The sequence below is a fragment of the Populus alba genome, chromosome 12 (assembly GCF_005239225.2).
Source record: "Populus alba chromosome 12, ASM523922v2, whole genome shotgun sequence".
NCBI lineage: Eukaryota > Viridiplantae > Streptophyta > Magnoliopsida > Malpighiales > Salicaceae > Populus > Populus alba.
In genome coordinates this window covers 13,117,323-13,143,780 of record NC_133295.1, presented here as the reverse complement: position 1 = coordinate 13,143,780, position 26,458 = coordinate 13,117,323, and the positions used below count along the sequence as shown (strand labels likewise).

At 35.6% G+C, this 26,458-nt stretch overlaps 1 pseudogene; it reads left to right on the top strand.

Moving 5' to 3' along the window:
• The first annotated feature begins 12,990 nt into the window (after positions 1-12,990).
• LOC118042498 (protein ROOT HAIR DEFECTIVE 3 homolog 2-like) lies at positions 12,991-25,513 on the top strand (annotated as a pseudogene).
• Positions 25,514-26,458: the final 945 nt, after the last annotated feature.

The following is a 26,458-nucleotide window of genomic DNA, read 5'->3' as shown; positions in this document are numbered from 1 at the left end:
TAGCTATGAATTAGAGGAGGAGAAGTTTAAAGATAAGGTAAATTAATTGTTTTCAACTGATGGATTGTGTTTTTCTAGTACTTTAGGCTTTAGCTTTGTTTCTGTTTTACCAATAAATTAGAATTCACAGCCATTGGTATCATGAATTGTTTGCCATTGGTAATAATAATAATAATAATAATAATAATATAATGGTTATTATCACTCCATAATTTGTTAATCAGGCTTTATAATCTATTTTTATTATTCAGATAGACCAAAGGTCCCTAATTTTTTATATATATATAAATGATGATAATTAGATTTTTCACAAAAAAATGATATTAAATTTCGGCATTACAAAATTTATATATAGAAATATAATAAAAATTTAAAGTCTTGTTCGGTTAATTAAAATATTTTTTTTTATCTTTTTTAAACAATTCCTATCACCAAATTTAATTAGAATTTTATGCTTTTGGGTTACCTAGTTGTGCTATTATTGTTGTTATTACTGACCGAAATCCCTTACGTGATGTATTTTACAGGTTGATCGGCTAAGGCAGCGGTTCTTCCTATTAGAATGAAGATCAACATTATCAAGCTGAAAATCAAGTCTTCTAAAGATCAAGTCTTCCATATTTGAATTTCCTTATATTCAGCAACAGCTACAACTTATCTTTGTTCTTGTAACTTATCCTTCCCTGTATTTAGGCTTTGATAGTTTCTTGTAAACCTATATGTATAGCTTAATTGATTAATAAGAATGACTGAACATTGTGTAAAACATTTCGTCCATCATGGTATCAGAGCTGCTTAAGTCTATTCTTCATTAGTTCTTCTTTCTTCTGTTACAACCTATCGATCTTTTTTTTTTTATTCAAAACAAAAACATGACAACACAAATCGACTCAGCAACTACCTTCTCTTCTTCCAGCCTTCCTCACCAAGAAGTTTCTCTTATAACAATAAATACCACTGCACAAACACCTCTCAAACTCACATCCACAAACTTTCCTGGAAACTTCAGTTTGAAACCTTAGTCATTGGATATGATCTCATTGGATACATCGATGGATCCACACCCTGCCCTCCCAACCCTATTATTGTAGACAACGTCACAATAACAAATCCCTCTCATAAGTTTTGGATTCGTCAGGATAAGCTTCTGCTTAATGCCTTGATAGGATCTCTTTCTCCCACGATCATTCCTTTCATTGCTTGTGCAAAGACTGCTCAAGAAGCTTGGAATATCTTGGCCAAGACGTATGCTAAACCTTCACGTGGTCGTATCAAGCAAATAAAAAACCAGCTCAAACATCCATCCAAAGGATCTCAATCTATTACTGAATTTCTTCACTCTATCAAAGCCATTGCTGATGAACTGGCTATATTAGGTGCACCCATGGATCCCGAAGACCTCACTGATACAATCTTGGATGGTCTTGATGAAGACTATAAAAAGCTTGTTCGTGCAGTTCAAGCACGTGATACTTCTATTTCATTTGATGAACTGCATGAAAAGCTTCTTTCTTTTGAAGCCATGTCCTCCTCCCATGCAACACCCCTTCCCATTACTGCCAATCTTACACAAAAGAGTTCTCCTACATGGCGTAATACTCGTTCATCCTTCACCTTTCGCCCTCCTTCTACATCATCTGTTAATTCCCAATTCTGGCGTTCTTCTCCTCCCAGTACTTTCAGGCCTGCCTTCAATCGCCCTAATTATCGTCCAGCTCATCCTCCTCTGCGCCCATATCAAGGCTTCTGCCAAATATGTGGCATTCAGGGTCATACAGCCAAACGATGCCCATCATTTCAGTTAGTTCCAACAAATGCCACTAATACTGAATCTTCAGCCTCCTAACACTCTTCTTCTTCTTGGCAGCCACGAGTGAACTTTGTTGCCAACAACTCATCACCCTCTCCTACATGGTTACTTGACAGTGGTGCCTCTCATCATGTAACAGCAGATTTGGAAAATTTATCACTGCACTCTCCTTACAGTGGATCAGATGATGTTATGATAGGCGATGGTACCAATCTTCCAATTACATACACCGGTTCTACACATCTATCCTCTCCTACATCATCCTTTACATTGTCTAATGTTCTATGTGTACCAACTATGCAAAGAAACTTGATTTCTGTTTATCAATTTTGTGTCACTAATAATGTTTCTGTCGAGTTCTTACCTTCTCTGTTCTTTGTGAAGGATCTTCAAACGAGGGCAATTCTCTTTCAAGGCAGTGTTAAGGATGGAGTGTATGAATGGCCGGCTTCAAAACCACAATCTCCCCCACTTCTCGCCTTCTCTACTACCAAAACCACATGTGCAATCTGGCACAGTCGCTTAGGACATCCAGCATTTCCTATTTTAAAACATGTTCTCACTAATTCTCATTTAGCATCATCTGCATCTATCACTTCTGATTTCTCCTGTAATGCCTGCCTTTGCAATAAAAGTCATAAGTTGCCATTCTCTACTTCCACTCTTGTCTCTACACATCCATTGCAAATTGTTTTCTCTGATGTTTGGACTTCTCCAATTATGTCTTCTGCAGGTTTCAAATACTATGTCATATTTGTTGATCATTTCACCAAATATGTCTGGTTTTATCCCCTTAAACGAAAATCTGATGTTCATGATGTTTTTACACGTTATAAAGCCATTGTTGAGAATTATTTCAAGCACCGTATAGTCACTCTCTACACTAATAATGGGGGGGGGGAGTTTCTTAGCCTTTGAAATTTTCTCTCTACAACAGGAATCACTCATATGACCACACCACCTCATACCCCAGAACTGAATGGCTATTCTGAACGTAGGCACCGTCACATTGTTGAGACTGGCCTCACGCTACTCTCACATGCATCCCTTCCATTAACATTCTGGAATCATGCATTTAGTGCTGCTGTTTATCTCATTAATAAGATGCCTACCACATCTCTCAATCTCTCTAGTCCATTTGAATTAATTTTCAAAACAGCACCCAACTATTCCAAGTTAAAAAGTTTCGGTTGCCTGTGTTATCCATGGATTCGTCCATATTCGTCCCACAAATTAGAACCTATATCCAAACCATGTGTTTTTCTTGGCTACTCATTATCACAGCATGCATATCTTTGTTTTGAACCATCTACTTCCAAAACTTTTGTTTCTCGACATGTCCAGTTTGTTGAATCTGTTTTTCCTTATACTAATCTCCACAGCACACTTCCACGCCCCAATTCAACCACTACAGTGTCATGGTTGCCCCCAGTTCTTAAAGTCTCTGTCCCTCTTCCATCTCAGCTGTCTTCTTACACTCCAGTCGTCACTACTCCAGAATTGCCTCCTGCTGCTGCTACTTCAATCCCACCCTTATCTGCTGCATCTCCAATTCCTCCCTCCCCTATTACACACCCAGCCTCCCCACCACCTCCCTGTCACTCCATGACTACCCGTGCCAAAAATAATATCCTCAAGCCAATTCAAAAACTAAACCTTCATACACAGGTCATTTCTTCACCTACTTCAGAACCCACCACTGTTGCCCAAGCACTTAAAAATTCCAACTGGAGAACTGCTATGTCAGATGAATACAATGCTCTTGTTCGCAATGGAACATGGGAACTTGTCTCTCCATCTCTTGCTACAAACCTTGTAGGCTGCAAATGGATTTTTCGCATCAAATGCCATCCTGATGGCTCAGTTGACAGATTCAAGGCCCGACTTGTAGCCAAGGGCTTTCATCAACGACCAGGTGTGGATTATCTAGAGACATTCAGTCCAGTAATTAAGCCAACCACTATTCGTCTTGTGCTCAGTGTTGCTGTTGCCAATGGCTGGTCTCTTCGACAATTAGATATTAACAATGCATTCCTCCAAGGTACCTTGACAGAAACAGTCTACATGGCTCAGCCGCCTGGCTTCATTGACTCAGATCATCCCACTCATGTGTGTAAACTTCATAAGGCTATCTACGGACTCAAATAAGCCCCAAGGGCTTGGTATCAAGAGTTACGTAAATTTCTCATGGAATCTGGTTTCAGAAATTCACACTCTGATACTTCTCTCTTCATTCTGCAAACTGGCACAAAGTTGTTATATCTTTTAGTATATGTAGATGATATTATCCTAACGGGTAATAATACAGATCTTGTCTCACAGTTTGTTGATTGTTTAGCACAACGGTTCTCCCTCAAAGATCTTGGCAACCTTTCCTACTTCCTTGGTGTAGAAGTCATTACTCAAAGTCAAGGCATTCTTCTTTCTCAACGTCGATATATCAAGGAGCTACTTGCTAAAACACATATGGACATGTCTAAACCTGTTCTTACTCCACTGCCCACAGACTCCTCTTCGCTTACATTATCAGCAGGAACGATTCTGTCAGATCCCACAGAGTACAGAACAGTTGTAGGCAGCCTTCAATACTTGTCTCTCACACGTCCAGATATTTCTTTTGCTGTCAACAAAATGTCGCAGTTCATGCATGCCCCAACTGATGAGCACTGGAATTGTGTTAAACGAATTTTGCGTTATTTATGTGGCTCATCACATGAAGGAATTCTTCTTAAATGCAATTCTCCACTCTCCTTGCATGCCTTCTCTGACTCTCTTCAAGCCTTCTCGGATGCTGACTGGGCAGGTAACAAAGATGACTACACTTCCACTAGTGCCCACCTTGTTTATCTTGGCAACAATCTCATTTCTTGGAGCTCCAAGAAACAACAAACTGTAGCCAAATCCTCTACTGAAGCAGAATATCGATCAGTTGTTGCTACTGCAGCTGAATTGTGTTGGATTCATTCACTGCTCTCAGAACTTTGCATTACCTTGCTTCACACTCCAGTCATCTACTGTGATAATATAGGAGCCACACAACTAAGCTCCAATCCGGTCTTTCATTCAAGGATGAAGCATGTCGCCATTGACTATCATTTTATACGTGATCAAGTGCAAACTGGTGCTCTACGTGTGGCTCACGTCTCCTCAGTAGATCAGTTTGCTGATCTGCTCACAAAACCTCTGCCTCGTTCTCGCTTTCAAGATTTACGGAGCAAGATTGGCCTCTCCAGTCGTGGCCTATCTTCAGGGGGCATATTAGAATGAAGATCAACATTATCAAGCTGAAGATCAAGTCTTCCATATTTGAATTTCCTTATATTCAGCAACAACTACAACTTATCTTTGTTCTTGTAACTTATCCTTCCCTGTATTTAGGCTTTGATAGTTTCTTGTAAACCTATATGTATAGCTTAATTGATTAATAAGAATGACTGAATATTGTGTAAAACATTTCGTCCATCACTTCCATTCTATCTCTCCGGGAGGTCTTGCTGGTGATAAGAACGATGTCCAACCTGCTTCAGGGTTTCCCCTTCGTGCAGAACAGATATGGAAAACCATAAAGGAGAACAAGAATCTGGATCTTCCTGCTATGGAGGTTTATTTATATATTGATGACTTCTTTTGTGAAAAATTAATTAGATTTTCCTGTGTGATTGTATTTCTCAATTTTATTTGTTATTAGGTGATGATTGCCACATTTTGATGTGAACAAATTACCAAGGAGGCGCTCAGTCGTTTGAAATCTGATAAGGTATTTGTTTCTTCTTACAAAAGTTATTGTGCTACCTTGATGTAAGAATCATATCGCTAGTTATACAATTGATTTCATACAGACTGGTCCAGAACCGAAGTTTAGGAAAAAGCTCATAACCTATGACAATGTCGATTGCGAGAGTGCCGATGATAGTGCCCATAACCTATCTAATGACAATGTCGATTGCGAGAGTGCCGATGACCTTGCAGATGACACCGTTGATGACTGTGACAATGAATAATATAGTTTATGATTCGTGTGCCTTATATATTTGGCCACCGTACAAGAAACTATGTTTTGTGATTTATTTTATTGCATACTATTTTTTTTTTAATTTCATGTGATTCAGAATAATTTATTACGTGTAATTCTATTTTTTTTTCTCAATAAAGCTACCAAACTTTTTATTTTAAACTTTGAAAAAGAAATTGTTTCCTAAATTTTTGTTACCTACTAAATATATTTGGATAAAATATATTAACAAAAACAATTTCGACATCCTAGTAGTAAAGGATAGCAAACCATTTTTCATCCCTGTAGAAATGGTGGAAAGAATCTATAATATAATAAGGTAAAGTATAGTTCTTTTAGCACTAATTCTCTCTTATAATAACTGTTAAATAAAATCTTAATGTAAGTCAAAATTCTTGATTAAAAAAATATTTATGTTAGACTAGTAAATTTTAGTGTAAGTAAGAAATTATTAATAAAATAAAAGATTTGTGTTAGACTAATTAGTTTCTCCTTGTTGACTTGGTTAGTTAAAATTTTTATTGGATTATGATAGTTCGAGGTTGTAATTTTTCTATAAATATAAAAGTAAATGCATTTATAATTTTAATAAGAGTTTGATCAATCAATAAGTACTTGAAAGGTTCAAATACTTTGTGTTTAATTTCCAATAATTGGTATGGAAACTTAGATTTGCCAATAAGTTTGAATCTACATATTAAAGGACCATACAAATTTTAAAATATTGTTATAAGTTTGGAACTACAAGTTTAGAGTTATAAAAACAGTATTTGAAGTTCAGATTGTTAACATTAAATTTAGTATCTAATTTTAAAATTCAAAATTCTCTTAGTTGAGGCAAGCACGAAAAAGCCTGAAATAATTAGTGACTATAGTGTGAATCTCATATATGTTTCTTTGAAACTATAGTACTAGGAAGGTCGAAATTACTATGATGGATATTCTTGTTGAAAAAAGAAATATAGAATCAATCATTCCAAGGGTAGCAATAGAAAATGAAGAAGAGGAACGCAAGTTTATCGGTCTAAAAGAGAAATATATATACACTCTTTGAACAAATGGTGGAAGAAGCTAACAAAATAATTAAAGAAAAATACAGGCTTCTTTTCGAAGAAATTAAAGAAAAACATGAACAAAAGATGAAAATGATTAATTAAAGATTATCATAAAGGGATTTTTGGCAATGAATAAGAGATCTAACTATGACATTCTAAAGCCAAAAATCTTAGAGAGACAAGATGGTGAAAGAAGTCTAGAACACGAAGTAGAGAAATTTCAAAACTTAAATAAAAAATCTTATAAAGGAATGATTAGGAAATTATAAGATGTTAATTCAAAATTGAATATCAAAATAAGAAAATGAAATGATGAAGTAATCTTTGACTTTAATCATATTATGATGGAAATTGTGAATAATATTTCAAAACAAGTGGCAATTGAAGTTAAGAATCACTTAGATTAATAGAAGAAAATGAATCAAACTGTAGCAAAAAGATCCTAAACAAAATGTAAAAGAGTTAGGTTAGCCAAAACAATACAATGTAAAAAAGATTATTTGAGATTAATTTCTCATTTATCTATAATTTGTTTAATTAAAACAAATTTTCAATAGTTACAAACTCTAGGAGCTTTTAAAAACACCACCATAATTAGATTATTTGAGATTAATTTTTCATTCACCTATAATTTGTTTAATTAAAACAAATTTCCAATAGTTACAAACTCTAATAGCTTTTAAAAACACTAACATAATTACTTCTACAATGAAGATTTCAGAGAATCAGTGCTGCATAATCGAGTACAATAAAACAATGTTCAATAAATAACCTAAATTTTATAAGAGGTATGGCATAACCAATATTTTCTTTTTATGTTCTCTTTCACTTTTCCGTGACCATGCGACCATAACTAGAAAACTGGGTACTACAAACCCAACCACCAACACATACCAGTGGATGATATATTTGTGAAGACATTTGTCATAATTAAAATTTTGACAACATAAATTCAATAAAAAATGAAAATGAATAAAAAATAATTTAAAATTTGATTCAAGTCAACACAAATTAAAAGTTTTGAGAACTAATCAGATTTGAATTAAGTTTGGGAGTCAATTTTACTAGAAATTAAAAGAATTAATAAGTTTGGGGACATTATTAAACTTTGATTTAGTTAATTAATACAATCAAGGGTTTAATTGAAGAAATATCAAAGTTCAGGGTCAATTTGAGTCAAAATGGCAAGAACTTAAATTCCAGGGACCAAAGTGAATAGGAGCCGAAATCCAGGGGTCTAATTACAATTTGGAACAGGGGCTTAATTAGAACAAGTCAACTTCGAGGACCAAATGGAAAACGAGCCGCCCCAGCCTAGAAACGGCGCCGTTTCATTCCCATTCATCGTCTTCTTCCTCTGTTCCTGTGAGAAAAAAATTCAAAATGCCACCCATGACGGGCGGCTCAAACGCAGCAAACGCGGACCGATGTGGTCTACCAAGGGTCCCAAGCCAATCATGCTGCCCCTACAAATACACAGCCAGAGTCCGGGTCAAAATCCACCACCAACAGTCCAGCCGTGGCAGGACTGTTGGTGTCCGAGTCCGGGCAGACACCAACACCCCAAGCCACGCTTATCCTCATCCTGAAAGGGAAGAGACGGTGGCAGATGAACCACCAGAAGTCCAGCCCTATAAAAAGCAGGGGGGGAGAACCAGACGAGAGGAGACCAGGAGAACAAGGGAGGCAGAACCAAAAACAGAGAGGGCTCGAGAGGAACAGGGGACTTCAACTTCCCTTCACCTAGTTAATCCCATCAACCAGAGGAAAAAGGAAAAGAAAAAAAACGCAAGAGAAAGAGACCGAGAGAGAGAGAACGAAAAAAAAAAAAAAACAGAGACGATACAGAGATAAAAACCAGAAAGAAAATACAAAGAAAAGAGAGCGGAAGGGAGGAGAGGACTGGGTCTTGAGAAAGCAAAACGTAAAGACCAAGAAGAGAAGACGAGGAGCAGAGAGGAAGTCCGAGGAGTGCTTCATCCAGCACCAGCATTCCGCTCAAGGTCGCTGCAAAAACACGCAAGTCACTTTTAATTCTCCCCCTCCCCGCACTTTCATTACTCCCCTTCTGTTCACGCACGCTTGCAAGTAAAAAAACAAGAAACAAAGAAAAGGAGCTGAGCCGGGAACCCGTACGGCTAAGCGAGACCCAGTCCAGTATAAAAAAAGAAGAAAAACATTGGGCTGTGTCTGGGCCTTAGGCCCAGCTAATACAAATTGTGTTTGCTAAGGGTGTATTTGAAAAAACATATTTTTATGTATTTTCCATGTATTTTATTCCTTTTTTATTTTGATATTTGGCCAAACAAATTTCTTTTTGATATTAGAAAGTTTTGAAAAGTTTTAGGGATCTTCGTTAATTTATTTGTGGACTCCTCACACTTTGTTTTATTTTTTTCTTTGTGTTTTGTATTTTATAATATGTGCTCAATCTATGAACCATTACTATTAAATGCAAAATTTATTGTGTAATGTTCCTTTAATTTCCATCTAAAAGGAGAAAATAATAATAAAAGGGTAAACAAAAAGAGATGGAAATGGAAAATTCTTCTTCAATTTATTTTTTTGTAAAATTAGTCATTGACACTAAAGTCAGGAATATTATGTTTTTTTTTTTTGCAATATTTACCAATGTTAAAGTTGAAAATATTTGTAGGAACTATATACTAATGCCAGATTCAGGAACATAATAAGAAGAATAGAAAAAAAAAATTCTTAGCAATTTTAAACAAAATCAGCATGGAGTCTGCCTCAAACGAGATGCTTAAGTGGTGATAACATCTTTTTTTTTGCATAACCAGTTTCGTACCATTAAATCTTTGTTGACCAGTTAGGATTTCTAGTGACCATAATACTAGGTGGTGACTCCTTTAACTAAAAAATTCCCCAAAGAACGAGAAGCTAGATATCCGTTCTTTGTCCGATAAATTACATGAAAATTTTCAATCGGTCGCTGCAATGTCTAGGTGTGACAACATCAATGCCATTGGTTGGTCTTGTTGTTGGTTTTCTCTATTGGGGGAGAGGGAAAGGTTGAGGCAAGACTTCTCATTGCTGATAAATTAACTAGAGGAGTAAGAAGAGATATTGCAAAAAGTGTTGATGAGGTTAAGGCCCTCAATTACGAGGGAAAAAGAAAATGAAGAAGCAGGATTGGGACTGGAAAAGGGAGAGGTTATTAAGTGTTCTACATGGTTGCTGCCTATTTTGAGATAGATAATTTTTTTATCCCAAATTTAAAATGGTGCCAACTAGGTCAAATCACTTAGGTTCTGAGTCAACTAAATAGATCATCTGAGTTTGACTAAGAAAATTATTAGAGGTTTTTTTTATTAACCCAGACCAGTCCAGGCCCTAGATTAACCCACAAGCTAGTCCAGGTTTTATAACAATGTAACTAACACTTACACTTTCATAATTTTGAGAACTTCAATTTCATTATATTTCATATATTCTTCCAAAAAGTGTTGTGTTTGACAAATCAACATTATTTGTCAAGGTTGTCAATTTTGTTATGTTTCATCGAGAATGTTTGATATATCTTGTACCAGTTAAAAAAAAACAAAATAACTCGAAATAAATTTCATCTCGCTTAGGATCTTGGTCCATTCTGGATTTTTTAGTCAAATTCCAGCCTAAAATTCCAATTTTGTTCTAATCGTTTTGTACTTTTGTTATGTGAATAATCTTTTTTTAAAAAAAAACTAAATCTATGTTTTTCCCTAACTTCATCATTGAACACTTGGTTTATTGAAGATTGAACTTTTATAATTTTATTATGGTTTTCTTTTTTGGTTGTTATATTAGTCTCATGATCTATGTTATGGGTTCAATGAGTTAACTTAGTTGTTTCGAGTATTTTTATCTATTTTTAAATGGTGTTTTTTTTTTCAATTTCATCATTCAACATCTTGAACATTTGGTTGATTATGAATAATTTTTTTTATTTGTTTAATTTATTTTCTATGAAATTACCTCACTCTTTTGTTCTAGGTCATGAGTTTTACAAGTTAATATGGATAAACTTAGGTTGTTTTATTATTTCTCTTTATAGATAAATTTTTTCTCAATTTTATTATTTAACAATGAGTTTATTGTAATTAAGTCTTATAATTTATTTTAATTTACTTTATTTAGGGTTATCATAGTTCAATTACAAGTAAAACTAACTATAAATTATAATTTACCCTAGATATTATTGGGCTCAATTACAAGTAACACTAGGAGCACTAATTTTTTTAAGCCTAATATAAGAAGAGTACCGAGTTAAGACATTAAACTTGGCTATGTTATGTTACCCCTTTAACACACAAAAACTAACTAAAAATTATATTTTCCAAAAAAAAAAAACTAAGTCAAATTTCCAATAAACATAATAAAAGAAAACATCAATTTAATCGTACATCCATTTACTTGTTCTCAATTACATTTCCAGTCTATACATTTTTCAACTTAATTAATCTAAAATATTTCTTGCATTTCTCAATTGTATCGTTTAATCAATTTCTTTTAATAGTTTTAATCTTATACGCATAATTTATACAATTAAATTAAAGAAAATTTGAAAAAAATATTGATGAACATTAATAGAAAGACCTGATTGAGAACTGTTTTAAACATTTGAGATGACATTGATTAATTTATGGATTTGGGACTCAGTTGAGAGTTTGGTAACGTATTTTGGTAACGTAAGTCAAAGTTTAGTGGTGCTTTGATAGTCATTAGCGATAAGAAGAGTAAATTATAAATTAGCTAGGTTCTTTTTTATATTTTCAAAATAAATTGAATAGTCTTTCTAATTTCGAAAATTAATTAATTAATTTTTTACCAGTGTTAAACATATTTAATTTAATAATTTTTATTCAAAAAAATATTTTCTTTTTAATAGTCTTTTCATATTATCTTTCTTTTTTCTTTTGAAATTAATACTTAAAATTAAAATGAAATGAAATTAATTGGAAAAAAACATGAAATGGATGAAACAAATCAAGTCGTGGGCTGATTTTAAAATATAAAGACTAATTAATTAGTTTCAGGAACTCATTTCGCAAAACTAGAGAGAATAATTTATAGTTTACCCTGAAAATTTATGAAAAAAGAATATTGAGTTAAGACATTAAACTTGGATATGTTATTTTATCGATTCTTTTATCAACAAAATATCTAAAAATAATAAAATAATTAATTTAAAATAAATTTTTTTTTAATTCAAAATAATTTAAAACACATAAATAATTAATCTCCATGTCAAAGAATCAATTCAACCAAAAAACTTAACCTATTAGGTGAAATTTTAAGATATGATTTATATTATTCTTTAAAACATCCCTTTAAATGAAAGCCCTTAATTCGGGTAAGAAATTTATACAGGCCCACATTAACTTGTGCTTGATTTTTATCAAATAAATAGGGGTGATAAGATTTGAACTTGTGACCACTTGGTTATATATCAAATTGAACCAATTCAACTTAAAAGCTTAAATTATTAAATAAAATATTTATATATGATTTATATTAGAAATACCTGATTGAGAATTGCTTTAAACATTTGAGATCAACTTGATAAATTTATAGATTTGGGACCTGCTTGAGAGTGAGTATATAGGTTTAGTCGAGTTTTCTTTTCTTTTCCTTTTCTTTTTCTTTTTTTCTTTATTATTATTAGTGGGGTCAAAACTCAAAAGCCAAAAAAGCAAACAACTTACAGTAGAAGTAGACTCATGAGGTCTTACTTTAATAGGATCCTTTGTCTCTGCCACTTTACTTATGTGTTTAAGATCCCTCTGCAACCTAGAAACACAAACACAGGAAGGAAGACACTTCGGAGTTATTAGGAATTTCATTCTAAACTTGTTTTATAAAAAAATTATTAATTTTTTTATCAAACATAATTGATTTTATTCGTTGTTGTTAATTGTTTTTTTTTCTTTTCTCCTTGTAAGCTTATCGTAATATCTACTACGGACTACTTTTTTCTTCTCTTGAAATAGATACTTAAAATAAAAAATGAAATAAATTGAAAAAGAACATGAAATAGATGAAACAAATCATGTTAAGGGTGTGAATTTAAAAACATAAGAACTAATTAGTTTGTTTTTGAAACTAGAGGGATTATTTAACTCATTAGTCAAAACTAGCGAGACTAATATTTTATAGTTTACTATTATCTTGCTGGAGAGGGAACTCAAAAGCAAAAAAGCAAACAACTTCTTCGAGTAGAAGTAGACTCATGCAGACTTATTTTAATAGGATCCTTCGTCCCTGCCACTTTACTTTTGCTTTAAGGTTCCTCCGCAGCCCAGAAACACAAACACAGGAAGGAAGACACTTCAAGAGTTGTTGTTATTGTGGTTGAGTTAGATCGTTAATGAAAATGGAGCAAGGCATGCAGCTGGTTGATGGAAATGGCAAGTTCAACGTGGATGGACTCAAAGACTTCATGACAGCCACCGAGTTCGCTCAGTCCGGTCTCTCCTATGCTATTGTTGCCATCATTGGCTCACAGAGTAGCGGTAAGCAAGTGTTCAACTTCTTAACTTCGTGTTGATTTATTAATCATTTCTTAATAGTCATTGATTTTAATGAAGTTGGTAGTGATAGCTTTTTGCTTAATTGATCTTGAGCAGGGAAAAGCACCCTAATGAATCAGACCTTCCATACCAATTTCGAGGAGATGGACGCATACAATGGAAGGTTTGATTTTATTTTATTTTTAGTTGAGAATTTGTGTATTTGACTGTTCTTGTTGCTTTGTATACATGAAAGAGGAAGATAATGTAGTTATATACGTTTCAGAGGTCAAACAACCAAGGGCATTTGGATTGCAAAGTGTAGTGATATTGACCCTTTCACGATTGCCATGGATTTCGAGGGAACCGACAGCAATCAAAGAGGCGAGGTAACTCTTAGAGCTTTCAATTACTTTAGCTTTGCTTTGTTAATTGAGAGGGTTTTATGGTTCCATTGTATTCTTTGCAACCTCTGTGACATACAAATCGTTGATTACTGAATGGTTTCAATCTGCGAATGTGATGCTTATACAAGTTTGGCACTGCGACTACGTACTTTTTTCAGGATGATACAGCGTTTGAGAAACAAAGCACCCTATTTGCCTTGGCAATCGCTGACGTTGTTTTGATAAACATGTGAGTTTTTTATGTTCATCATTATAATATTTGAATGCCTTAATTTTCTGCCAGTGAAGTTTGATAAATGTCCACAACTGCGTATGACTCTGTCTAGCCAATTTTTTTTTTTAAATAAAAAAAAAACTCATGATGTAGTCTTCCATAGTCGGTAAGGCAGCCCAGTACTTTTTTCTGTCAAATGATTTTGTGTTGAGTATCATATGCAGGTGGTACAAAGACATTGGTCTGGAAAATGCAGCCAGCAGACCCCTTTTAAAAATAGTTTTCCAGGTACTTGAAAGTGTTAATGGTAATAAGACAGATGCTCATGGAAACAATTCAACTGCAGCTGTAAGCCAGCAACGTGGAAACCAACATGGAAACGAATCAGCCCTCATGGAAACAAATCAACTGCAGCAGTCATCAGCAACATGGAAACAAATCAAAGAGACGTTGGCTAATTAGAATCGCCAGCAACAATGGAAACAAACCAACTCTCATGGTAACAAGACACAAACAGAAAGAGACGTTGGCTTGTTATGGAAATAAATCAACAGCAGCAGCAATGAAGTTTATGACAGGAACCAGAAAGAGAAAGAGACGTTGGATTGTTATGGAAATAGATCAGCTAAGAATGGCAAGTCAATGTATCCAAATTAAGCAACTTGTAATGTTATAAAAAACAGCAGCTCGTATAGAAGAGCAAGTTGTATATTCACGTTAATATTCAAAGAAACAGAGAAACCTTTCTTCCATTGAAACATCCTTATCTTTCTTCAAATTTCCGCTTGGTATCAGAGCCCGTGTGAATATACATCTTAGCAGAACCAACAACATGTCAACTCTGTCACTCAATGTTGGTAATTTCATTACCCTCAAGCTCAGCCCCACAAATTATCCACTATGGAGAGAACAAGCCTTAGCTCTTGCAGAAAGTCAAGACTTGGTTGATCATCTCATCAATGAAGATTCAATCCCAAACAAATATACTGTACCAGATTCTACAACCACCACAGATTCTTTACCAAGACTAACAGAAGAATATATTGTCTGGAGGAAGGCAGATCGACTACTTCGTGGCTGGTTGATTGGTACTCTTTCAGAACATACATTAGGCCTTGCAGTAGGCCTAGACACAGCCTTTGCTGTCTGGAGTGCTCTAAAGAATGAATATGCAGAAGACTCCCAAGAACGAGAATTCACCCTCAGACAACAAGTCACCTATTTTCGCAAAGAAGATGACAGAACCGTTGGAGAACACATTCGAATCTTCAAAGGACTATGCGATGACCTTGCAGCTATTGGGAAACCAATTTCAGATAAAGAAAAAATCTTTTGCCTCCTCACAAGTCTCGGCCCTCAATATGAAACCTTCACTACCACAATGCTGAAACCACCAAGACCTTCTTACTCGGAGTTGGTCTCTCAATTACAGAGCTTAGACCAAAGAAGAAGCTGGTTCACCAATCAAACAAATAACTCATTCACTCCTCAGCTGGCATTCTACGGGCAAAAGCACCAGCGCCCTCAACATCATTTTTCAGGAAACCATGGCAGCAGACAAGGCTTTATATCTACCGGGAGAGGATTCCATGCACAACAACCTAAAGATAAAACTCATACGTACACTGCCAGATCCACTTCAGATTCAAAACAGAAACGACCTCCTCCATCTGGAGAGCATCGAATGACTCCTGCAGAACGTGAGCTATACAGAGATGAAACCTGCCAGTACTGTGGTGTTCCAGGTCATATTGCAAAGATATGCTGGTGGGTGCCTAAACGATCAAATCAACACGGAGACCTACCACAAGCTTTGGCTGCTCTCACCTTGGACAATACTATCACTGAAACGGAATGGATCTCTGATACAGGAGCTTCCAACCACATGACAGGTAATCCAGGTATGTTAAAAAATATTCGCAATCACTATGGTTCAGACTCTGTTCTTATTGGTGACGGTTCTTCTATATCAATACATGGTGTTGGAGATTCCTCCATCACACAGAAAAATAAAATACTGCCACTTAATGATGTATTGTTAGTACCCCGACTTGAAAAAAAATTTACTCTCTGTAAGTCAGTTAACATCTCAATTTCCTGTTAATTGTGAATTCTCTGACGTTGATTTCTGTATTAAGGAACGACAGACAGGACAACCCGTGATCACAGGATGGCGCAAGGGTGACCTCTATGCTCTATCCACCATGCCTGAGCTCTACTTTTCTAATCGTTTCAGATCAGGACCAGCAGATATCTGGCATCAACGCCTAGGACATCCACATTTTTCTGCTTTACAATTATTGCACAATAAAAGTTTGATAGATGTTAAAGGAACCACAAAATATGAACATGTTTGTGACAGTTGTCAATTTGGAAAACTTAGTCGATTACCTTTTTTTCGTTCTGAACATTCTAGTTCTGGTATTTTTGAAAAAATCCATTGTGATTTATGGGGACCTGCTCCTGTTTTATCAATAGGAAAGTTCAGATATTATGCGTGTTTAGTAGATGATTTTTCTAAATACACTTGGATAATCCCATTACTACATAAGTCTGACTTTGCTGATGCTTATTTTGCCTTTGAGCATTATGTTACTCGACAATTTAACAAGCATATCAAGGTCTTTCACTCTGATGGAGGGGGAGAGTTCATAAATTCCAAACTATCATCACACTTCCTCTCAACAGGAGTGGTTCATCAGATATCATGTCCTTATACACCGGAACAAACAGGTATAGTAGAAAGAAGACATCGAGTAATACGAGAACTAGGTATGACCATGTTATTTCATAGTGGTGTTCCTTTATCTTTATGGGTTGAAGCTTTCACTACTGCTGTTTATCTTATGAATAGATTGCCTTCTTCCGCACTTAAATTTGAATCTCCATATTTCATGTTACATGGTAATCATCCTATATACTCATCTCTTAGAGTCTTTGGGTCTAAGTGCTTTCCCTACACATGGGATACAAAACAAAATAAATTTGACCCAAAAACAGTTCTATGCATTTTTGTAGGATATAGTGATAAACATAAAGGATACAAATGCTTTCACCCTTCTAGTAAAAAAATGATTATTTCTCGTCATGTAGTCTTCGATGAGTCATTTTTTCCTTATAAACAAAAAATTCAGAACTACATCACTCCATCTCCTACACATGTTATAAGCATTTTTGATTCATGGCTGCCACCTACTATCTCTAACTCTGCTGCAGAAATACAACCCCCAATGTCCACTCCACCATGCTCAAGCTCATCACTAAACACTTTACCATTTTCTCTTAATTTACCTGATGTTTATGCAGAACAACATGCTAGTGCCGTTGAAATTGCAGAACACCACAATGCCGATGGATTGGCAGAGCAAGTCACTATACCATCTTGTCTCAATTTACATGATGATGTTATTACTAATACAATTGCAGAGCAGCAGGACAGTGTTGATGTAGTAGCCGAAACACAACAAGAAGAACACAACCATGCTGTTGGAGTGGGAGAACACAACAATGGTGTTGGAATGTCAGAAAAAGTAACTGTACCATCTTGTCTTAATTTACATGCTGATTATGTTATCACTAATACAGTTGCTGAAACAGTAGCCGATACACAACAGGAAGAACACAACAATGTTGTTGGAATGGCAGAGCAACACCTTAGAACTGATAATATAACTGAAATACATTTGGTAGAATCTGACCATGAAGATGAAATGCATCGACAACACCTCTCTCACTCACAACCCAATCCTGCTTCTCTGGAATCAAACTTGCAACTTGGTTATTCTCCACGTGCAACCCCTCCTTCACATACCATGGTTACTAGATCACAAAGAGGCATCCTTAAGCCTAATCCAAAATATGCCTTAATATCCTCTAGGACTTCAGCAACCATTCCACGTGAGCCTTCTAACTTTCGGTCTGCATTAGCTCACCCTGGCTGGAAAGCTGCAATGGACGAGGAACTTGACGCTCTCCATAGAAATCAGACTTGGGAACTTGTCCCTCGCACACCTGTCATGCATGTTATTGGGTCTAAATGGGTTCTAAAAACAAAACTCAAACCTGATGGTTCATTAGACCGCTTGAAAGCTCGATTAGTAGCAAAGGGGTATCACCAAGTTGATGGATTGGACTATATTGAGACTTACTCTCCAGTTATCAAACCAGGAACTATTCGTATGGTTCTCTCCATAGCACTAGTTAACAAATGGTCCATACGTCAACTTGACGTGAAAAATGCCTTCTTGCATGGTTTTGTTTCAGAAGACATATATATGGAACAACCTCCAGGAACAGCTGATCCACGGTACCCATCACATGTGTGCAAGCTCAAAAAGGCTCTTTATGGTCTCAAACAAGCACCCCGTGCCTGGTTTGATCGGTTTAGTATCTTCCTTCTTAAATATGGGTTTTTTTGTAGTCTTGCAGATCCATCACTTTTTATTTTTCACTCTAACTCTGATACTTTAATCCTTCTTCTTTATGTTGATGATATACTCCTCACAGGATCGTCTGTTCCTCTGGTTACGCACCTGATTCAACTGTTGAGCTCCGAATTTGCAATGAAAGATTTAGGACCCATTCATCATTTTCTTGGCATTGAAATTACTCACACATCTGAAGGACTCCATCTCTCTCAATCACACTATGCGCTGACAATCCTGGAACGAGCTGGTATGGTGGACTGTAAAACCAATGAGCACACCGCTTGAAGCTAAGACTAAAATGGCAGCAACTGATATGCTATTGCAAGATCCACAATTTTTTCGTGGGCTTGTTGGTGCTTTACAATATCTCACACTCACAAGACCTGATATATCTTACAGTGTCAATTTTATCTCTCAATTCATGCATGCTCCAACTGTTATACATTTCAAAATGGTTCATCGTATTTTAAGATATGTCAAAGGCACAATTGACACTGGATTAAATTTTACTTCCCATTCTACACTTGATCTTTGTGCTTTCTCAGATGCAGATTGGGGAGGTTGCTCTACAACAAGACGCTCCACAACTGGATACTGCACATTCCTTGGTAGTAATCTCATTTCCTGGTGTGCAAAGAAACAACCCACTGTCTCTCGCTCCAGCACCGAGGCAGAATATAGAGCTATGGCTAATACAACGGCAGAGCTTACATGGCTAACCTTCATTCTACAAGATCTTCACATATCACCTTCTTCACCACCTATCCTCTACTGTGACAATCTCAGTGCCTTACACATGACTGTCAATCCTGTGTTTCACACTCGTAGCAAACACATTGAATTGGATTACCACTTTGTACGTGAGCGTGTTGCCCTTGGTCTTCTCATCACTCAGCACATCTCCACCCATGAACAAATAGCTGACATCTTCACCAAACCCATGTCCAAAAGTGCATTGGCTTACTTCAAAGACAAACTATGCCTCCGACTCCGGCCTAGTTTGAGGGAGGATGTTAATGGTAATAAGACAGATGCTCATGGAAACAATTCAACTGCAGCTGTAAGCCAGCAACGTGGAAACCAACATGGAAACGAATCAGCCCTCATGGAAACTAAATCAACTGCAGCAGTCATCAGCAACATGGAAACAAATCAAAGAGACGTTGGCTAATTAGAATCGCCAGCAACAATGGAAACAAACCAACTCTCATGGTAACAAGACACAAACAGAAAGAGACGTTGGCTTGTTATGGAAATAAATCAACAGCAGCAGCAATGAAGTTTATGACAGGAACCAGAAAGAGAAAGAGACGTTGGATTGTTATGGAAATAGATCAGCTAAGAATGGCAAGTCAATGTATCCAAATTAAGCAACTTGTAATGTTATAAAAAACAGCAGCTCGTATAGAAGAGCAAGTTGTATATTCACGTTAATATTCAAAGAAACAGAGAAACCTTTCTTCCATTGAAACATCCTTATCTTTCTTCAAATTTCCGCTGAAAGCAATTTGCATTAACTTAAGTGACCAATATCCAAACTTCTTTAGATAGTCAAGTTTGGATTGTCTCACATTTAATTGCATTTGATTGGATAACTGTGTTTTTCGTAACCTTAGATAAGCCTGAGCCTCTGATTCCATATTCACAGCAAACTTACCCCATTTTATCAAAACTGTTTAGCTGCATTCATTTAGGCCAGTGTGTAATATTGAGTATTTCACCCAAAATAATTTGATGCTGATATGTGATAATCTATTATTTCTTGTATTCAGGTCATGAAGCGTTTATTCAAGCCCCGCAAAAAAACACTACTGTTTGTTCTACGTGATCACTCAAAGGTATGGACTTGTTGTGCCCGTAAGTTTCTTGAGAGAAGATTCCACTTGAATGCTCCATTCTTTGAATGCATCTTCAACGCTGAATCTCTGTCCCTTTTCTGATTGTCTGTGTAGACTCCACTTGAATATTTAAAGACTGCTCTCTTAGAAGATATTGAGAAGGTACTTCTGTTCATACTTCTTATTCTCTGTTTATCCAATTCTCTTTCTGGATCAATTATTTCTCCATCATTTTCTGAGGTCATACTTTCTGCAGATTTGGGCTGCAGTTGCTGAGCCTGAGACTCTCTGCAGCGCTCCTCTCAGAGAGTTTTTTAATGTATGAAAAATCGCCTCCATCTCCATACTGATGCCATTGGCATATATTTATCATATGTTGCCTTTTTGTTTAAGTTCCATGAACTTAATATGCTTGTAATTCTTGATATAAAGGTGGAGATCACTGCTTTGCCTCACTATGAATTCCAGGAGGAGAAATTTAAAGAGCAGGTAGCTTTCCACTAAAGAAAGCAGTTTGTCAATACCTCAAAAACTTTTGTCCTGAGTTCTTCTAGATTGTGCTGCTGCGTGTTTTCTAGAATTGATGTCTGAATGAATTTGTAGCTTTGCACATGCTTACCAAATAATTGGAATTCACAATCATTGGCGTTTGTATGAAGGGACAGAACAGCTTAGCTTTGACGGGAGAGTGTTTAATAGTCATTAGGAGTGTGTCATGTAAGAATGACAAAATGAGCATTAAGTCCTGTGATCAGATAATTTTATGGATCTGTGTATGTGGGAGCAATTAGGACAGCAATCATCAAGTGAAAAATCCAGTATCTGTAATTCGTAACTACATTTTTCTGATAGCATTGACATTTACAGGTTGCTCAACTGAGGCAGCGGTTTGTCCATCCATCTATCCAGGAGGTCTTGTTGGTGACAGGAGGAAGTTGAACTGCTTCAGGATTTCCTCTTCGTTCAGAAGAGATTTGGAAAATAATAAAAGACAACAGGATTTTAGATCTTCCTGCTGTCAAGGTTTATTAAACGCCATTTTCCTCTGTAAAATATAAACCATCAAGGTTTCATATGTAAATATACTTCTCATCTTGTTTATCAGGTCATGGTTGCCACAGTTCGATGTGAAGAGATTGCTGGTGAGAAGCTCAAATGCTTTACAACCGACGAGGTACTTTATTGAATCTATTTTCTAATTTCTTTCTTTTAAAGTTCACCGACCTCATTTAATATCAGTCAGTACTAAATTTATTTCTTACAGGATTGGTTGAAAATGAAGGAAGATGTTCAAGATTGTCCAGTATCAGGGTTTTGGAGGAGCTGTCAGTTCTATTTTGGGAACCTATCTTTCAGAGTAAGTATACATCATGGGGTCAATTCTATAAGATCATGTGTTCTCATTGTAAGATCTGTGTGATATTTAATGTTAACTTACATTGTGTTTTATTCCAAGATTCTTCAATTTTAATACTTCTTCCGTCAGTTTGATCAGTTGAGTATAACGCTTGTCTGTGTCAAAACGAAAGTGGAAACTTTGAATTATGATCAATTTGATAGTTATACTTCCGTTCGCGAAGTAATTGATTTCTACTTAAATTATCCATATACTTCTTGTTCAACTTGATTTGGAATCTCTTATTTTGCGTTTTTTTCCCCCATTAGATATGACAGGAGGTGGTCTATTTTGCATCAAGAAAGTACGAAATGCAAAAAACGGCAAACTGTTGCTGTCAAATGCATTGATGGTAAGGCCTTCAGCGTGTATATTTTCCTCTTTCTAAGTTCTTAACCTCCCTAGTTTGTTGTCAAAATTTGTTGATTTTGATCTTTTCTTTTTTGGCCTTTTTTTTTCGCAGTGTGTTTTTGTATTTATATGTTTCTTATAACTGATCAACTCAAATGTGCCAATATGTTATGTAGGTGGTACGCGATGCCTTATGATAAGAATGCTGTTTTAATTTGTATTCCGAACACATTTGAATAGGTTTAAAAACTAGCCTGAAACAGTCACTGAATGAAGGAAAAGAATATGTTGCTGCTATTCATCTCTGTTTCCCAATCGTGCATGCGCGAGTTTTGATCGAGGATGTGAAAGGTATTTTTAGACTCCAAACACTGAAGATTTTTATTTTTTTTATTTTATTTTTTTGCTTTTTCTAAAAATCCAATATTAAATTTATTTTTTTTCTTTGCTTTTGTTGTTGCAATCTTATATGCACAAAACTGAAGGTATGTATTTTTTGGACTTCATTAATCTTCTATAAGCAACTCTTTCTTTCAATTTTGGTTTTAATCATTATATTCTTTTCTTAATTTTGAATTGTTCTCAATTCGAGTACTTCTTTCAAGAATAAAAAATTCTCTTGTGATGGCGTTGGACTCAATAATGCAAAGAAAGATTACCTGTAATATTATTCCAATGTTGTGGACCTACACAGTGGTAGAACAATAATGAAGGTTGTGGACTTCAAACTCGTAAAAATGCGTGACGAACTATATTCATAAAAATGAACCTCTAACATTCAACTTCGTGATTTTGAAAAAATGAGCCCCACTTGCTGGTATTTGCTGATGAAAAGTGGAAGCATCTATGGCCTTGGGATGACAAGAGGTTCCATCCCTAAAGGAACAAATCAGTACAAACTATATTAGAAAGTTAAAAGTTACAGTTAGTCCCTAATAGTGAATGTAGATTTTAGCTTTGAGGGGAGGGCCATGTGTTTAACTCTTTTTAACGTGAATTTAGATTCTTGAAAGTTAAAGAACATTACAGTTCAGCACAGCACCCTCCAGTCCTTTGATCTCAGAAGCTCCTTATTCTTCCAATTTGATTTTCAATGGGTGAAATTGAGGTTTCTCTTTCTCTTCACAATCATTATAGTCTCATCCTCTCCACTTTAATAGTAATAAATAGTTATAATAATCGGTCTTTAGTCGTGTAGCTGTGGATTTGTTTTAAAATGGCTTCCCTTTTCTAGGTATGATAAATTATTTTACAAATTCTGTATGCGTTTGGCTGGAATTTCAAACTTGCTCTGCAGTGAAATGGAATTTATCCTCATGGGTTTTCATGGTCAATCGTTTTCTGATACTTAAAACTACATGCATTGGATTGGTTATGAAAGGAAGCAGTGCAACTTGTAAATGGATTGGATATGGAAAGCACCATAATCATTTAAATGATTGACTAGTGCAAAAATGACAGGAACTATTTGCATAATTGCAGGTTTTGGCTAAAGCAAATATGCACATCAGTTTAGATTTGAACCTTGAAATTTTTGTGTGGAACTAATCTGATTTGTCTGTCGTTGCTGTTTATATGAGTTTAGATACTTTCCAGCTGTTCCTCTATTCGAATTAGCTAAACAACTTAACTGCTGGATTTTATATCCATCTTGAGTAGGCTGCATATATCTATCCTGGATAGGCTAAGTTGGTCTAGCTTGACAGTTAAGATAGGTGTTAAACTGTCAATCTTTCATTTATCTCAAGGGTTTGATTAAATTGCTTAGGTACTGCTATTTTAGCCTTCTGTTTGATGAATTGTGAAATTTTATAATTCTCCTTGGGCATGCTCCGGTAATGGAGACTAGCGGCACTCGATGGGCAAGTAATATGAACTGCAGAAATAGGTTTTAAACCTGAAAGGAAAAACTTCATCTAACTGATATGATATTGCATGAGTTAATAAAACTCCCAAAACTGTCCTGAATTAGTTTGATTCCGTATGAGAATTAGTTTTATTCTCTCAATGGACTATCAAAAATCTTGTATCCCCCTCTATCACTAGAAATCAATTAAGGTATACATTCTCAGGATGCGTTCCTTCACCTCGTCTTCTTAGGTGACCACTTGCATTCTGTACTCGTGCAAATCTCAAGTTGTTACAGTTTTACTCCAGAAGATTAATGCTAGTTAAATGACTACTTCATTGAACAAGGGATATAGAAAAAAGTAACTTAAAGGACTAAATGACGGGAAGCGACTACAACTTTTTAAGATACTGCTAACATAGCCCATCCTTCTATGATTAAAATTGCGTTCATATGATTGGTGAGCATCTTTCATCTACTAATTCAGTTTCCTGGACTTGGCAAGTTACCTTTAATATTGTGCTCTTTCAGATGCTGCCATTCAACAGAGTGAGTGGAATGCTTCAAAATTCCGCGAAGAGCTTATTTGTCATATGTTGTCAGAAATGATGGCAAAGTACAAGGTATTTCCTTCACTGATATCACAATCCGTTAGCGTTCTTGGTTCTATGGATGTCACTCTACTTAATCAAATTATCAAATCTTGTTATGTTACTCCTGCATAGAAACAAATAACGCATGCGCTTGCCAAAAGAGTAGAATCCTTATTGGAAGCTGGTGAAAGAGATACATGGGCATCAATAAGAAATCTTTTTGAGGGCAACACTGAGGCTGCTGTATCGGAGTTTTCAGATGCTGCTGTTAGTTTCAATTTGCACAGTTCTGAAATCGACACTAAATTGCAACATTTGAGGGAGCATGCCAGAAAATTATTGGAGATGAAGGCAAGAGAAGCAGCAGAAGCAGGGAGGGTTCTGATGCGCATGAAGGATAGGTACATTACATCATTGCAGCTGTCTTCTTTTTCAATTTTGTTTTTTATTAAAGATTTGGGGCGTATTCTAGGTTTTCACGGGTCCTCAGTCATTATGAAAACTCAATTTCATGGTATGATTGGTTTACAGCAAGAAACCTCGTTGAAATTGAAAGGGACGCTTTCTCTGCGGTAATATTGCCCACATTTTGTATAACTAATGGCTGCTGGGATACTTCATTTGTTATATACTTTGAATGTCTGAATGTCTCCTGATTATTCTGTTACAGTCTTTGAGAATATTATCAATCATGGCGGCCATACGCTTCGATGATATGCCTGATCAGATTGAGAAGGTACTGTTTTCCTATCCTATGGACAGAAAAGTTCCTGATCCATCTTTGCGAAATACGCACATGGGAGCCACACTGGACACATGGAAAGAGGTAATAGTTGGTGAATGTGTGTCAATTTATATTTAATTATGCTTATTGGTAAGCAAATGTAATGCAATTAGTTTTACATGTGTGAAACTGGTTCCACATAATAATCAAATATGAGCAGGTTTCTCCAGAAGCTACCACTCTACTTGAACCAGAGGATTGCAAATCATTGTGGATGAATTTCATAGAAGAGATAGAGCCTATGGTGACCGGATTTAGATCCGCGTAGGTAATATTTTACTCTGTTTATCACATTACATGTTCATTTTGGTAATTTGATTGCATTCAGAATATCTGTTTGAATGTTTTTTTTACTAAAAACAAAAACTTTAAACTGAATTTATTAGAACATTCTCGGTTTATCATTTGCCATCTTCCATTTATATACCAATTAAAGTTCCTATACTTAAAAACTTAAGCACTGAAAGCCACGAAAGTATTTTAAGATTTTGATTAAAGTTTTTATGACTAGAAATTTATGCATCACTCGAAATGTAATACTTGGTGTTTCCTTCAGGATGCTCGTAGGCAAACTCGAGAAGGTTTAGCGGCTGCGGTGGCCGGAATAGGAGCAGTGGGATCTGCTGCAGTTTTAACTGTTTATTGGGAGTTTGATGAGGCAGCGATAATGATAAATCCACACTTGGACAGTTTAATATTAGTATGTTCCAGCGTAACATGTTATGGTGAATCTGATGAAATAAGTTTGTAATTTGATAATCAGTTTCTACAAATATATGGTAATCTCTACAATCACTACAAAAGAAACCCCAAACTATTTCAAAAGAGAGTGAAAATATCGGTCTGAAACGCTACCTCAATAATTTCAAATAGAGGTGTAGTCTAAATTTTCCAACGGTACGCGAGCCATTACACTATCATTGAGATGATGTGTTTGCAGTAAATACAGTTGCCATAAGCACTTTCAGGTGGCAAGACAAGCAGAAATTTATTACAATTTCTTCGAAGTAACGACTTACGAGTTTCCATGACGTTAACCTGTCATGAAAAATATTTCTTGAGAATACAAGCAAAGAAAAGAAATGCTACAAGAAAAACAATAGTCTTTGACTTCAAAAGGAAAAATAATCGTTCAAAACCCAAAAACAAAAACACTAACTTTATCAAAGGAATTGTAACTCCCGTTCTCTTTTCGTATTTCAGAGCTCAAAAG